Genomic DNA, 13,903 nt, shown 5'->3' on the forward strand with positions numbered 1-13,903 from the left:
GGAGAAGGTGGAGAAGTTCTGTTATTTGAGAGGATATGTTACATAGTGGAGGTGGGGCAGGAGCTAGCTCTGTAGCTAGGGTAAGAAGAGGTTGGAGGAAGTTCAGGGAGCTGTTGCTTCTCCTAACATTGAGAGGGCTCTCCCTCCATGTGAAGTGATCCTTTTATGCAGAATGTTTTCAGAGTGAAATGCTGTATGGCAGTGAGGCTTGGGCAGTAAAGGAAGAGGATATTCTTAATGTGAAATGTACAGAAATAACACTGGATTGTATTGTGTCCCTGAATATGAGGCCTTGGGGGGCCAGGATTGTGACTGAAGAGTTGGTAGGAAAGATAGGACTTGATTGTATTCGTGCTGTGATGAGGAGGGTACATTGAGATGGTTTGGGCATGTTGAGAGGATGGAAGGTGACAACCGGATGCAGAAGGTGAGAGGCATGAACATTAAGGGTAAGGATGAGACAGGCAAACCAAAAAAAGACAGACGAGGTCACAGTGTGACCTCAGGGATAGAGGACTGAATAGGGAGGCTGCCAAAGATCATGTAGCGTGCAGAACTTGCATTAGGTGATTGAGACCGACGCATGGAAGCATGTAGAAGCCTTTAAAAACTACTGTATAAGAAATTTTTTTACACACACTTCTCACTGTATCAAGTTTTTTTTTGGCTCTCTGGACCCTAGGTGGGGTTAGAAAGGAGGTCTGGATGATGATGATGATGACGCTTCCAAATTCATTCACCGAGCTTTTTAACTCCCCCTGATTTTCACTTAATATGAGTAAATCCAGGAAAACAACACTAAAGTCAATGCCTTGATAACACTCACAGGCACTAGCTTCAGACTGGGCATGTCATCTTGAAAACAAATCCCTAATGGAGTTTCACAAGGCTTCATTCTTTCACCCACACTTTTCAACCTATACGTACTGTACATGACATTCCTACACCCCAACTGCTCACAAACATTACCTCATATGCAGATGACATTCCCATAACAACGTCACACCACACTATAGACAATGTCTGCACACTGCAACAAGACCACCTCAACATACTTCAGGAATGGTTGAGGACAACATGTGTAAGGCTACTCTGGCTAAATCCACCAATACACATCAATGGCAGCAATCATAGGCACAGGTACACCCTAATATCACACTCAGCCATGTACCTGTGCCACACATACCCTCCACTAAGATCTTTGGAGTGATATATGGCACTGGATTCACCTCCAAGGACCACATAAAAGATAAGAGATGGTGCACCCCCTGACTCAACACATTCACAGCAATTATTGGGACAGACTTTGGGCAACAAAAGGGAGGTTCTCCCAACTATACAACAATACAGTAAGTCACTGATGTCCTATGCCTTCCTAGCACTGGCCACCACCTTATCTGACACACACTGCAACACCTTGCAGGCAATACAGAACACTATGCATCATCACTGGCTGCACCAATACTACTACAGCTCACATTTTAAAACCAAAGTCATCAGTTCGAGAACATCTTGACACGAGAGGCACACAATTCTACACGTCAGTGGCAGTGCCTCTTAGACCACTGGCACTGCCACAGGCCCAGGGCAGTGGGTTACAGGCCTCAATTTACTGACCCAGCATGGGGTAGTGGGTGGCATCTCTGCTTTGTTACTGGCCAGTCAAGATTTTGATATTACAGTAACCTGTTCCTGCTAAGCAACCCGGGTCTGTCTTGCTGAGCAGACCCAACAACTGCAGGCTAGCAACCACCCCTGAAGGGCTGTCCCATGCAGTGAACCAATGTTCTCTTGCGGTAGACATTGCATCACCAAAACAAGGCACGGGAAGAGTGTGGAGGTTTGGTTCTTGGATGGACGCCACATCTGTGTCTCTCCATTCTGTTAACAGGGTCACCATGGTAGGCTCCACATCACCCTGCTATTTGGTTTACCACCCAGCATTGTACTGTAAATGGATTCCTGGGTTACAAGAAAGTATGAAGCTTGTCACTCAGTGTAGGGCCACCTAAAATGGAAATAGGAATAAGAAAACATGACAGAAAGGGTCGGAGAAATAGAAAGACAGGGAGGACAGTCACAGAAAAAGACTGATAAAGGCTAAGGAAGAAGTATGCAGCACCACATCAAGTGAGTGGATGATGGTCAAAGGACCTAATTCACTCCTGATGTTTAGGCTACCTAACTAACTTGAATGGGATGTGAAACTGACTGTTGAGATACTGAGTACAAGGAAGGTGGATGTGTGCAGATGTGCTAAACAGGAGAGTCAGCTAGGATTATTAATTGTAATAATGATAAATATAAACTAAACTGGAAAAGAAGAGATGATGGGCTTCAGAAGCTCAATCTTGTTGGTTGAGAGATGGGCTTGAATGTAGCTTCCTACAATGAATGTTAGAATAATAGTTCTGAAAGATATGTTTGCTATGAAAGTGCTATCAGTGATATCTGCATATACCCCACCAGCTGGTTTAAATGACAAGGTGAAAAGTATCTGTCTGAATGACTTGATGCACATTGTTGGTGTTATATGTGCTGGCAAGACTATAATATTGGACAGTGACCTGAATGGGCATGAAAGCACAGGCTCAAAGATTATGAGGTCACAGCATGAAGAAGGGTAGAGCCCTGAGTTTAGCGATGCACAGAACAAAACAGCCTGCAATATTTCATTTAAGAAAAGAAAAGCTAAACTGATAAATGAATCTATGGATGTCCATGCCCAGAGTGACTGGTTTTAAATTAGAAAATCTGATGGGAAGCTTGTTAGGGATGAGAAAGCCATAGTTGGTGAGGAGTATGTACTGTAACACAGGTTACTTGAATGTGACAGGTTGCTGTTAAAATGAGTGAAAATAAAGAAAAGCCCCCTTGGGCCTGGGCCCCAGGGATAGTCCCCAGCTACCCCCCCTCCCTCCTCCTCAGCCCTGATCTGAGAAGGTAGATAATCCGGTAAATCCAATGGTCTCCTCTTGAAGTGGGATTTCTTCCATATAATGGAAAATAACTGAAAACAATAGCATATTCTGGTACTAAAAATTACAACCTTACCCAATTTACACCAACTCTGCCCATCATTTCACACTCTTGTCCTCCCCAGCCTAGCCCAAGTGGGTGGGAAAAACTGACGCCAGCAATGGTAACTGCACTGTGAGTCACCATGCACATGGGGATGATTTGGTAGGCCTGTGTTATTTTCTCCATGTAAAGGACAGTATTGTTTAATGCAAAAAAGTGTCCGGTGGGTCCAGAGTTGTCTGACAGGTATGCATGGGTTTTCCCATTTAACTGGTACCTGATATGTCCGACAGTGTCCCTCAGTGTCCATTAAATCCGGGGTACGGTAAAGCAAGGGTTTACTGTGTGTGTGTACGTATATAATTTTCTACACACACACACACACACACACACACACACATATATATATATATATATATATATATATATATATATATATATATATACTGCATATTGTGTTTTGAGTTAAATCAATTGTAGGGTCAGGGATGAAGAAGCAGAAAACATTCTAAGATGGCCGGTTGTGGGGGCACGGAACAGGAAGCTTTTATTAGAAGTGCATGCAGAGTGATCAGCGTTTTTAACTAATCCATATTTTGGGCACATGTTGATTCAAAGATATATACAGAAGAGATGAAAATAAGCAGGCAGTTATAAATTAAGTAATGGCAGATGAAAGGTTTAGAGCGACTGTTGTTGTAATTGCAAAAATCAGAATTAGAAATCAATGGAGGTATGAAAGAAATGAGGAACCAGCGCCGGAAGAGAAAATAAGGTTAGAGAACCTTGAGAAAATGGAAGTTGCCGAAACATTTAAGTTAAAGTTGAGACAAACAGAAGAAAATTTGAGTGTGGTATTAAATGAGAAAGAAATTGAGGAAACATAAAACTGTGAAAAGGGGTACGTTTGAAGTAGCAATAGTAGTATATTAAGAATAATGTGAAAAGAGGTATATGTGATCAGTACAAGAATGACAAAAGGATGAGACAGTAAAGGAGGCTAAACGAGTGAAAGGGAAGGGAGGAGTGGGGGAAAAATTTGGAGTATGGATGGTAGGGTGCTGGAAGATGATGATGATTTAGTCAGGAGATGGGGAGAGTATTCAGGCTCTATGGCAGTTACAGATTAGAAAGAAGCAGTTGTTACCTGTTGGGGCATGGATAGGAGTGGTAAACCATCTGAGGGGAAAAACATAACTTAATAAGCTGATGTTACATAAAGCACCAGGCATGGATGGCATTAATGAAGACCTGTTGAAGTATGGTGGTGATGAGGCTGTCAGTATAAATGTTATGCTAGGTGTTTAGGGGGCGGCTTCCCGTCCCTAGAACGCCTAGAGTGCAGCTGGGTTCCCTTTCTAGACCGGAGCCTAGACAAACAAGAGAGGACCAGGGTATAAAAACACAGGGCAACAACCTTTCACGTATATTGACAACTTCAACTGCTGTGGAACAGGTAGACAATCTTACACAATCTCACAGGCAAAAATCAATACACAGGCTGGCATTAGTGGGTAGAGTATCGCACAGGATACTAGATGTACAAAGTCTAAATCTGGTTCAGGAGGGCAAAGCACTATTACACTGTCCATGGTGAGGAGGCACTGTCGTGAGGCGTTCACTGTTCTGGCACTAAGTTTTTAGACTAAAGTACGGGGGAGGGGGTGTTACTGACTGCACAAGGAATGGGAGTAGTTCGTGACACTATGTTACAGGCGCCGTCACAGGGGGTGGGATGTCACTGTCTGTATCAAGGCCTAAAGAATCTTTAGGCCTTGGTCTGTATGTTCACTGCTCGCTATCACTGAGGCGCCTGTCCTTTTACATTTATTATTTTATGTCCTTACTTGGCCTCACCGTACACTTATAGCTTGATTTCACTATGAGGCGCCGCTTCTTTCACACTTACTGGTCTATGTCTTTTCTGGGCCTCACTGTACACTTATATCACATTAAACTCACTCTCGTGCCTCGAATGCCGGCCTCACTATTCACTGATAATTCACTGTCTTTAAGTCCACTTTGTTTCACTGGGGGAAGGGAAGTTCCAGGGCTCACAACTTTCGGCCTGGAGGCGGAGGCCCTTTGGGAGTCCCTTCGTCCCGCGGCCACGGGACCACTCTCTGGGGCGTCGTCTCTCGGCTGTGGCTAGGGCTGTGTGTGGCGAAGGACCACTCGCTGTCGGGGCTGGGGACTGGCGTCTGGCCCTCGGGATTGGGGCCAAACAGGCGTTGGAGGAGTTCACTCAGGCGCCGGGTGAAAGACGGGCCTCGCCTTCGTTGGGTGGGCCCGCCCAGGTATCCAGGGGATGTCCTCGGAGGGGCGTCGGCTGCAGTCTTCTGCTGGAGGCGCCGTCGTCAGGGCTGGGCTGCGGCATCATTCCCTGCCCTCTTCATCCGGACGGAGGGAGAACAACCCCAGGGACAGTACGGGGCCTCTCCACCAATCCTCAGGGCAGTGGTCCTCCTCCTGGAGGTTGCCTCGGTCTGGGTGGACAGGAGGGTAATCTGTGCTCCTGCCAGAGGGCAGGACTAAGCACAGCTCACCGTCTCGTTGTGGAGTCACAGGGGGTAACGGCCGTAGTCTTATACTGTGGGAAGGCGTTCACCTTGCCCTATCCGCATCTTTTGGTAGTCTTAACGCACGAAAGGGAGAGCGTTCCCCGGTGAATGGGAGAGGATTACCACAGCGTAATACTGGAATCCGCGGGGAGTCTCATTGCACCCCTTCGCATGCCCCTTCGTCATATTATAACAGCCTTGTGCAAAGAAGACTATGTAGCATTTCAAAATCCTATGGTGTGTGTGATGGGAATTTTAATATAATGATAAAAACATCGTGTAAAGATAAAAAATTAGCGTTTAATATTTTTATAGTTTTAACAGACTTAACCACTTCTCCGGGGATGGTTAATTTACGACGAGACAAAAACAAAGATGAGATACAATATCCACTTCTCTTTTATTTTTCAATATTTCAACCAAGTTGTTTATCAGATACTGTGCATGATACTTTTATAATTAGTGTGATTAGTGCGTGAAATGATTCCTACGGTAAAGAAAGGCCGAGTACTACTAAACAGACGACTGGTGCACAGCCAGTTCGTTTGAATTACGAAGTCTTATGTTTGCGTTCGATGCGCCTTTACAAGTCCGCACTATTTTGTTTTGGCTTGGCAATATATTTTTCTGGTGTATTATGGTGTGATTTGAACGAATTTGGCTTTTATTTTCGGTGTTCGTGATTGGTTTTCAAATTAACCCCCCCCCCGCACCCCGTGTCTTGGGGGGGTGGGATTTCAGGGTTCTGGGTGAGAAGAATGACAAAAACAAGTATTTGGGGGCAGAAATATAGTCAAAATCGGTATGACCAGCCAAGGCGTATTCGTAGGGTTATTACTGACCCTTTGGAGCTATGTCTGACACCGCATATTTCCTGCGGCACAGGTTCTCCAATCCTGTATGCATACTCCTATACAGAGTATTTAAGAACAAATGCCAGTCTGTAATAACTGAAGAGGTAGGTAGTGCAATCATTAATAGATTATATTGTGTGTGAATCTTAGAAACTGTCAAATGTATTGTTTTTATTTTAAGATTTTGAATTTTAAAATTAATCAGTGTTACTAACTGTTTGCCGCGCCTACCCACACGAAGGGGTGCGCTCTCCCGCATTCAAGACTACCACTTACGTTGAAGGTGTGAGCTTCCACCTCGAGCGGGGTGCGGCAAGGGTAATCCCTGCCCTCAGTTTCAAGACTACGGGCGTAAGAGACTTTGGCGTCTCTCCCCGGTGCGGCTACAGGCTGTCGCTGGGTTCCCTTGGGCAACAGACGGAGGATGGCTACAGGCCATCACCGGGACCCAACTCCCTGATGAGAACACAGGCAAAGTGCAGCTACCAGCCGTCACCTGCTGTCGGTGCGGCTACCGGCCGTCACCGAAGTCCCGCTAGGAGGGCGAGGTGCAGGAGAGGAGCGGCTACAGGCTGTCGTTGGTCTCGTGCCCTCCGAGGCAACTACAGAAGGAGAGGGGACATACCGGTCTCTCCCCAGAGCACCTACAGGCCGTCGCTGGTCTCTGTAGGGGGTGTGAGCAGCACTGGACAGAGCAGGTACAGGCCGTCTCCTAATTAGTGGCCCGGCTACAGGCCATGGCCTTTTTTTGGGTGTGGCTACAGGCCGTCACTGGTGCCCGGCTACAGGCTGTCTCTTTTGTCTCTGAATGGCTACAGGCCGTCTCAGGTAATGCACGGCTACCGGCCATCGCTGGGATGCTGCTCAGAACTGTTAGGCCAGTTCCATCCCGATCCTATCGGTGGTCAGCTCGCCCGGAAGGTAGTGTACTTTGACTATAAGGTGGTGGCGGCGGGCGAGTTCCGGGGAATAGGGACGCGCGGCCCGGGTGAACTTATGTCCATATTGCCTGGGCGTATTCCACGCGCCGTCTAGCCCTCTGTGTCCTCCTCCTGGGGGTGTGGCGGCGACCTGAGGTGCCACAGCTGGCATTTTAATAAACTGCAGTACAGTGTGTGCAGGCTGGCATGGGAGACAGGGAAAGTTCCAGAAGACTGGTGAAAAGTGATAATACGTATGGTAGTCATCCATCATCCAGTCCTACGTTGCCCCATGAGGAGCGTAAGAGCTCTGGGCTAGGCAAGTTGGTCCTAACATTTAAGATGAGAGTGACCAGCCTCACTTATCCCCGAATGGCATTACGTGAGCAATAAATCCCAACCACTCCTTGGATATAAACCTTCACCGGCTCAAACCGACTGGTGCCGTAATTACCCACTAAACCACCAGGCTCCAAAATCTGGTTATACGGTTGCCACCCAGCGTAGTAAATGGTTTCCTAGTGTACAGGAAACCATTTGGCTTGTCACTCAGTGCTGAGTCACCCAAAAGCAGAAGGAAGAGGAAAGAATGAAGGAAAGAAAGGCTGAAGAGGGAGCGTAAAGTCACCCGGAAGCAGAAGGACGAGGAAATAATGAAGCAAAGAAAAACAGAAGAGGATGAATGGAAAGAAGAGAGCAGTAATACATCGAGTGAGTGGATGGTGAGCGCCCTCACCTACCACATCAGTTCCTTTGTATAATGGAAAAGAGTAAGGAAGAGTGTATGAAACACAGAGGGATTAGTTTATTAAATATATGCTAGGAAAGGTGTATGGCTGGGTGCTTACAGAGAAGGTGCACAGCATAGCTGAAGAAAACATAGGTGAAGAACTGCATGAATTTAGAAAGGGGTAGGGGTTGTGTAAACTGGAAACACATTTGCCATGAGGTCTTTAGAGGAGACATACACTGGAAAGAATAAGAGGCAGTATGTTGCATGTAGGCTATGGACTTGGAAAAGATTTATGATACGGTGGATTGGAAAGGATTATGGAGTATGTCAGGTATATATGGTTAGAATGGAGTTTGGTGAGAGAAACATTATCCTTCTATGATGGTAGTACCACATGTGTCGGGGATGGGAGGGTGGGGGGAGAAACTCAGTGATCCTTTTAGCATTAGTGCAGGTGTACGAGAGAGATGTGTTGTCGTCTTGGTTGTTTAATGTGTATAATTATGGGTGGAGAAGATGCAAATGCATACATCAGGTATGGTACAAGAGCAAAACTGAAGCTAACTGACAACGAATGAGTCTTGTAATCTGCTTGTACACCGGTAATGCTGTTTTCATGGCAGAAAGTGAAAGTGACGTGCAAATGGTAGTTAACAAATCCGATAAAGAGTCTGTACAAAAGGAAAATTAAAAAGTGATTGTGGAGAAAAAAATAAAAAATAAAAAATAAATAAATAAAAGGTATTGGTATGTGAAAGAATTTGACACAACGGATTTTTGCAGGCAGTACAGGGCAGAAAGAAAAAACACAGTGAACTGCAGGGTACAGACGGGAAGTGAAATACTTGAGGCGGTTGATAGTTTTAAATATCTAGGTGGTGTGGTGCGTAAATATGCAAAAATGAAGGGTGAGTGTTAAGGAGTGTTCAATTTCAAGGGAGAAAAGATTTTGGAGAGCTCAGCTGTATTTTGAAGGGAAAGAGATTTCCGTATAGTAAGGAGGCTGAGAGAGTCCCGCGCGACATGTCTTTCTGCCATCACTCTACTATGGGAGTGAAACCTGGGCAGTGCGTGACTAAGAGCTGTCTAGGTTGCAAAGTGTTGAAATTACTTTTCTTAGACCAGCTGCAAGCATAGGGAGAATGAAAGGTGTAAGAAATAGTGAAATTTATGAACATTATGGAAAGGAGTGAGCTGTGGAACTGTTGATCGTATAAAGAGAAATACACTGAGATGGTACGGACATGTACTGTACAAAGAATGTACATAGATCGTGTAACAAAGAATGTGTGAAAGTGATATAGAGGACAATGTTGGTAGAGGAAGACCATAATTATATGGTAAGGAAAATGAGAGTGGAACAGTATACTGAAGAAAGACTGAGAAGAGGAAAAGGAGTGCCTGACACTGAGAACTGTGTGAGGATAAGGTAGGCTGGAGGTGCTTTTGTCAGAGATGATGATGATGATGTGTTAGCTACCAATTTAACGAGCCCCTCCGGAGCAGGGGCGGGTAACAAATGCATGCAGGGGGCATGCATGGTAATGGATCATAAGGGCTATAGTCCCTGCCGCTTTTTTTTTTTTTTTTTTTTTTTTTTTTTTTTTTTTAAATAACAGAACGGAGGAAGGAAAAACACATGAAAAAAAAAAAATAATAATCCATACACCAGATAACTGGTGTCCTCTGTTCATAAAATATCTGTAACAGTTAGACTTAAACAGCTGTGGGTTGAAAATGTGGAGGGAAACAACTCTGGGGAAGCGAGTTCCAGAGAGATGCAGTTCGTGGAATGAAAGAATTCTGATAGGCAGAAGTTCTGCAATATGGCTGAGTGACATTCCAGTCATGAGCGCTACCAGATGCCCGAGTAGCACGAAGGAGGGCATGGAGAGGTGGCACCATGGACGCAACGCAACTTCGTCTGAGCATCTGCCAAAAAAAATCTGTAAAATAATGCAAGGGAGTCAACATTCCTTCTTACTTAGAGGGGAGGTAGTTTATTTGTAATGGCAGGGTTGTTAATAATTCTAACAGCGTTGTTCTGAATTTTATCTAGTTGTTTTAATGCAACCTCTCCACATCCATTACACAAGGGTGAGCAATATTCAAGTTGAGAGCGCACATGACTCTTATAAATTATAGCCAACTGCTCATCAGCGAAGAAGTTACGGACTCTGTACAATAATCCAAGTTTCTTTAAGGCGGTTTTAGCAAGTGATCTAACATGAGAGGTCCAGCTGAGGACATTGGTAAGTGAGACGCCAAGAATTTCAATACTTTGGGAGATGGGAATATTAGTGGCACTGAAGGTAATGTACGAATCTGGCAATATCTGTCTATTAGTATATTGTATATATTTAGTTTTACTAGCATTAAATGAGACAAGGTTATTTTGTCCTCATTCACTGATCGTAGATAGGTTTTGATTTATGGAGATGGTTGTACTGAGTTGAGAGGTAGAGATAGTGGACTTTGTAAATGGGTGTCTGAGTGTGAATGAACTATGCAGTGTTGTCATCTGCGTATGAATGGATGGGACTGTGGGTGACAGATAAGAGATCATTAATATGAACCAGAATAGGGCTGGCGCCAGAAATGACCCCTGCGGCACGCCGGCGTTGAGTGGAAATTGAAATATACATCATCTACTTTTACTCTTATTTTCCTGTCACTAAGATATGAAGAAATCAAAGGAACGAAAGACGTTAGTTCCTAGCAAGGGAGTTTGGACAGCAGGGAACGGTGTCATATTCTGTTGAAAGCTTTTGAAATATCAAGAGCTACTGCATGAGTTTCTCCATGTTGATCAATTGATAGATGGATGGTATGAGTTAGGCGATTGAGTATATCAATGATGGATCTTTCGTGGCGAAAACCATATTGTCTATCACTAATTAAGTTGTTGGATTCAAGATGTTTAACAATGTACTTATTAATTAAAGTTTCAAATACTTTACCGAGAGAAGATGTGACAGCTATTGGTCTGTAATCAGAGGGGTCAGAGGAACTTTCTTCGGAATTGGATAGATATTGGCTTCTTTCCATGAATTTGGGAATAAAGAAGTACGCATGCATAGTCTGAATAATTTAGCTAAAACAGAGGCAAGTTCAGGGGAACACTTTTTCAAAACAATTGGCGGAATTCCATCTGGGCCTGGAGCTTTGTTGGTAAGTAAATTGTCTAGGATGGATTTTACGTATCTTGTTTGTATTTTAAGTGGGGCAATTTCGGGTGAGTCAAGTTCTAGTACTGGGACATTCTGGCTGGTATCATCTATGGTAAAGTTTCTGGCAAAGATACTGGCAAAAATATCTGCTTTCCCACGCGGGTCATTTGTAATGTTGCCATCTGAAGATTTTAGTGGGGGAATGGAAGATGACTTGTTAAAGTTATTATTGAAAGAATTAAGAGTTGACCAGAATATTCTATTGTCATTAGGCTTGTTAAGTAGTTTTGATGGTTACGAAGTGCCCGCTTAGATTAACTCTCACTCTCTCTCTCTCTCTCTCTCTCTCTCTCTCTCTCTCTCTCTCTCTCATAAGAAGTAACTGCACTTTTTTCTTTTTATCTAGAGAACCTGCAACCCAAACTGTCTGTGTACACCACTGACATTATAATTAAACTACTTCACGACCAACTCAATAGCTTCTCTTTTTTGCTTTGTTTTAGTATCTGGCAATGCTCAGCAATGAATAAACCTTTGTGTCAGCTGAAGAAATCAGCAATTAAACATACAATCCTCAGTGAGACTTTTGTGTTCCATAATTTCAGTAAAATACAAATACAAATAATAAACAGAATTCCCATCAACTCAGCACAAATTATAGCCTTAACAATCGAGGTTTCAGCGATCAGTCCTCTTCTCACGACATCACCTTTTAAATTTCCCTCCTTTACATTATCATTTTGTGTTGCGGAGGGATACCTTCACGCGGTGGCACCAATATAACTAAGGCTGTCCAGTTATAGAAATGTCCCTCAACTCCCTATCTCTCGAAAGAAGGATCGTGGACTGCAGCAAAGAGTAACTTCAGCTTACAGTCCACTGGGCTCACATCTCTGACTCTAACAAGTAACAACATACAACATGGCACATCAGCTGCTTGTGAAGTTGGGTAAATTCCTCTTTACCAATTACTTTGCATATGGTTCCATTAATAATTCCAAACTAGAAATAATCAATCCGATTTCTAGTACTGTTTGATTCACACATAATGAGTGCATGCTTTCTTTTCATAAATACTGTGTTGCATTCAACCATGTTCAGTGCATCGATGACTTCATCAAATCTTCTCTCACCTTCAACATTCCTCTAAATCCAATTCCATGACTATTTTCACATCCAACTCTAAAGTCAGAGTAATAGTTCATCCCCTAACCCAATCCTCCACCATCTCTCCTAATCTAACCAAACTGAAACGACTGCAAGGTCTGGATTACTATCCTATAATTACCTCGCCCGAACGAGTCCGAGAGGTATTGTTTTTAGTAGTTTGTTTGTTTGTTAGCAACATTACGGAAAAACGGCTGAATGAAATTACATGAAACTTTCAGGATATGTGGGCACTGGTCCCAAAAGAAAGTAAGTAAATTCTGGAGGCAGTCGAATGACCCTCAAAGGTCAAAATGAAGTTCACGGATTATCAGTGGGCTATAACTTGAAACCGGTTGAAGATAGAGATATTTAAAAATACAGGAACTCGTAATATGGGCTTTCATTTGGCACCAAGACCTCTGACCTTGAGTGATCGTGAAAGGTCAAACTGAAGGTCACGGATATTAAGGGGGCTATAACTCGAAACTGGTTGAAGATAGAGATATTTACTATTATCAACATACAGGAAGCCCTATAAAGGTTTTTAAATGATATCATGACCTCTGACTATGTGACCCTGAAAGGTCAAACTCAAGGTCACGGATATTCAGGGGGCTATAACTCGAAACTCGTTAAGATGGATATTTACTATTATCAAGTTATAGGAAGTCTCATATGGGCTTTTATTTGGCAGCATGATCTTTGACCTTGAGTGACCTTAAAAGGTCAAACGCAAAATCATGAATTTTCAAAGTCCGTAACTTGAAAACATTTGCGCCATTACCTTGGACTCTGTGTACCGTACTGACACTAAATGGCCCAACTACTGTCGGGCGAGGTTTGCTGTGCCCGGTACCAATTTTTTTTCCATGCATTCTCCTGACTTCAGTGTCCTATACCTGACTGTTTACGTCTCAAGAAATACTTGTATCAGTCACACTTACCTTTGATATATCTGGCTGACTCCCTTCCTTCACTGTGCCTCCTAAACACAACATTATTCCCACCAGGGTCATACACCTCTCCTTTGCTCCTCAGTGACCATATTCAAGCTGGCTGGATTATAATAAAATATAATCTAGCTTTTTACTGGTAGGTAGCTATATGAAGTTCCGAATATTAAACATTTCCCTAGAACAACATACAGTACTGAATATTCTGTTAGGAGGCAGGGGTGATCATACTCCTGAATAATTTTTCAGTAGCCAAAGAATGAACTCTCCCCCAACCCAATCCATAGAAACAGAACTGTACTGTACACTCCCTGTATTATTATCCCTAATTAAACTGACTGGTTTACTATTTCCACGATTATGCAAAATATAACCATACCGGCAAGAACTATGGTTGGTTGGCCATAAGACATTAACTGAGAGTTACATGTAATTTTAAGGATAAATTTCGAATCTATTTTATCATACCCAGAGGCTTTAAGGTACTCCTGTTGACCGCTCTTCTAATCGTAATTCTTGTTATCATGAGGTCTGGGCTTGAG

Source organism: Coenobita brevimanus, chromosome 103, assembly GCF_032717465.1.
Source record: "Coenobita brevimanus isolate Jiangsu-jjx chromosome 103, ASM3271746v2, whole genome shotgun sequence".
In the NCBI taxonomy this organism is placed as follows: Eukaryota; Metazoa; Arthropoda; class Malacostraca; order Decapoda; family Coenobitidae; genus Coenobita; species Coenobita brevimanus.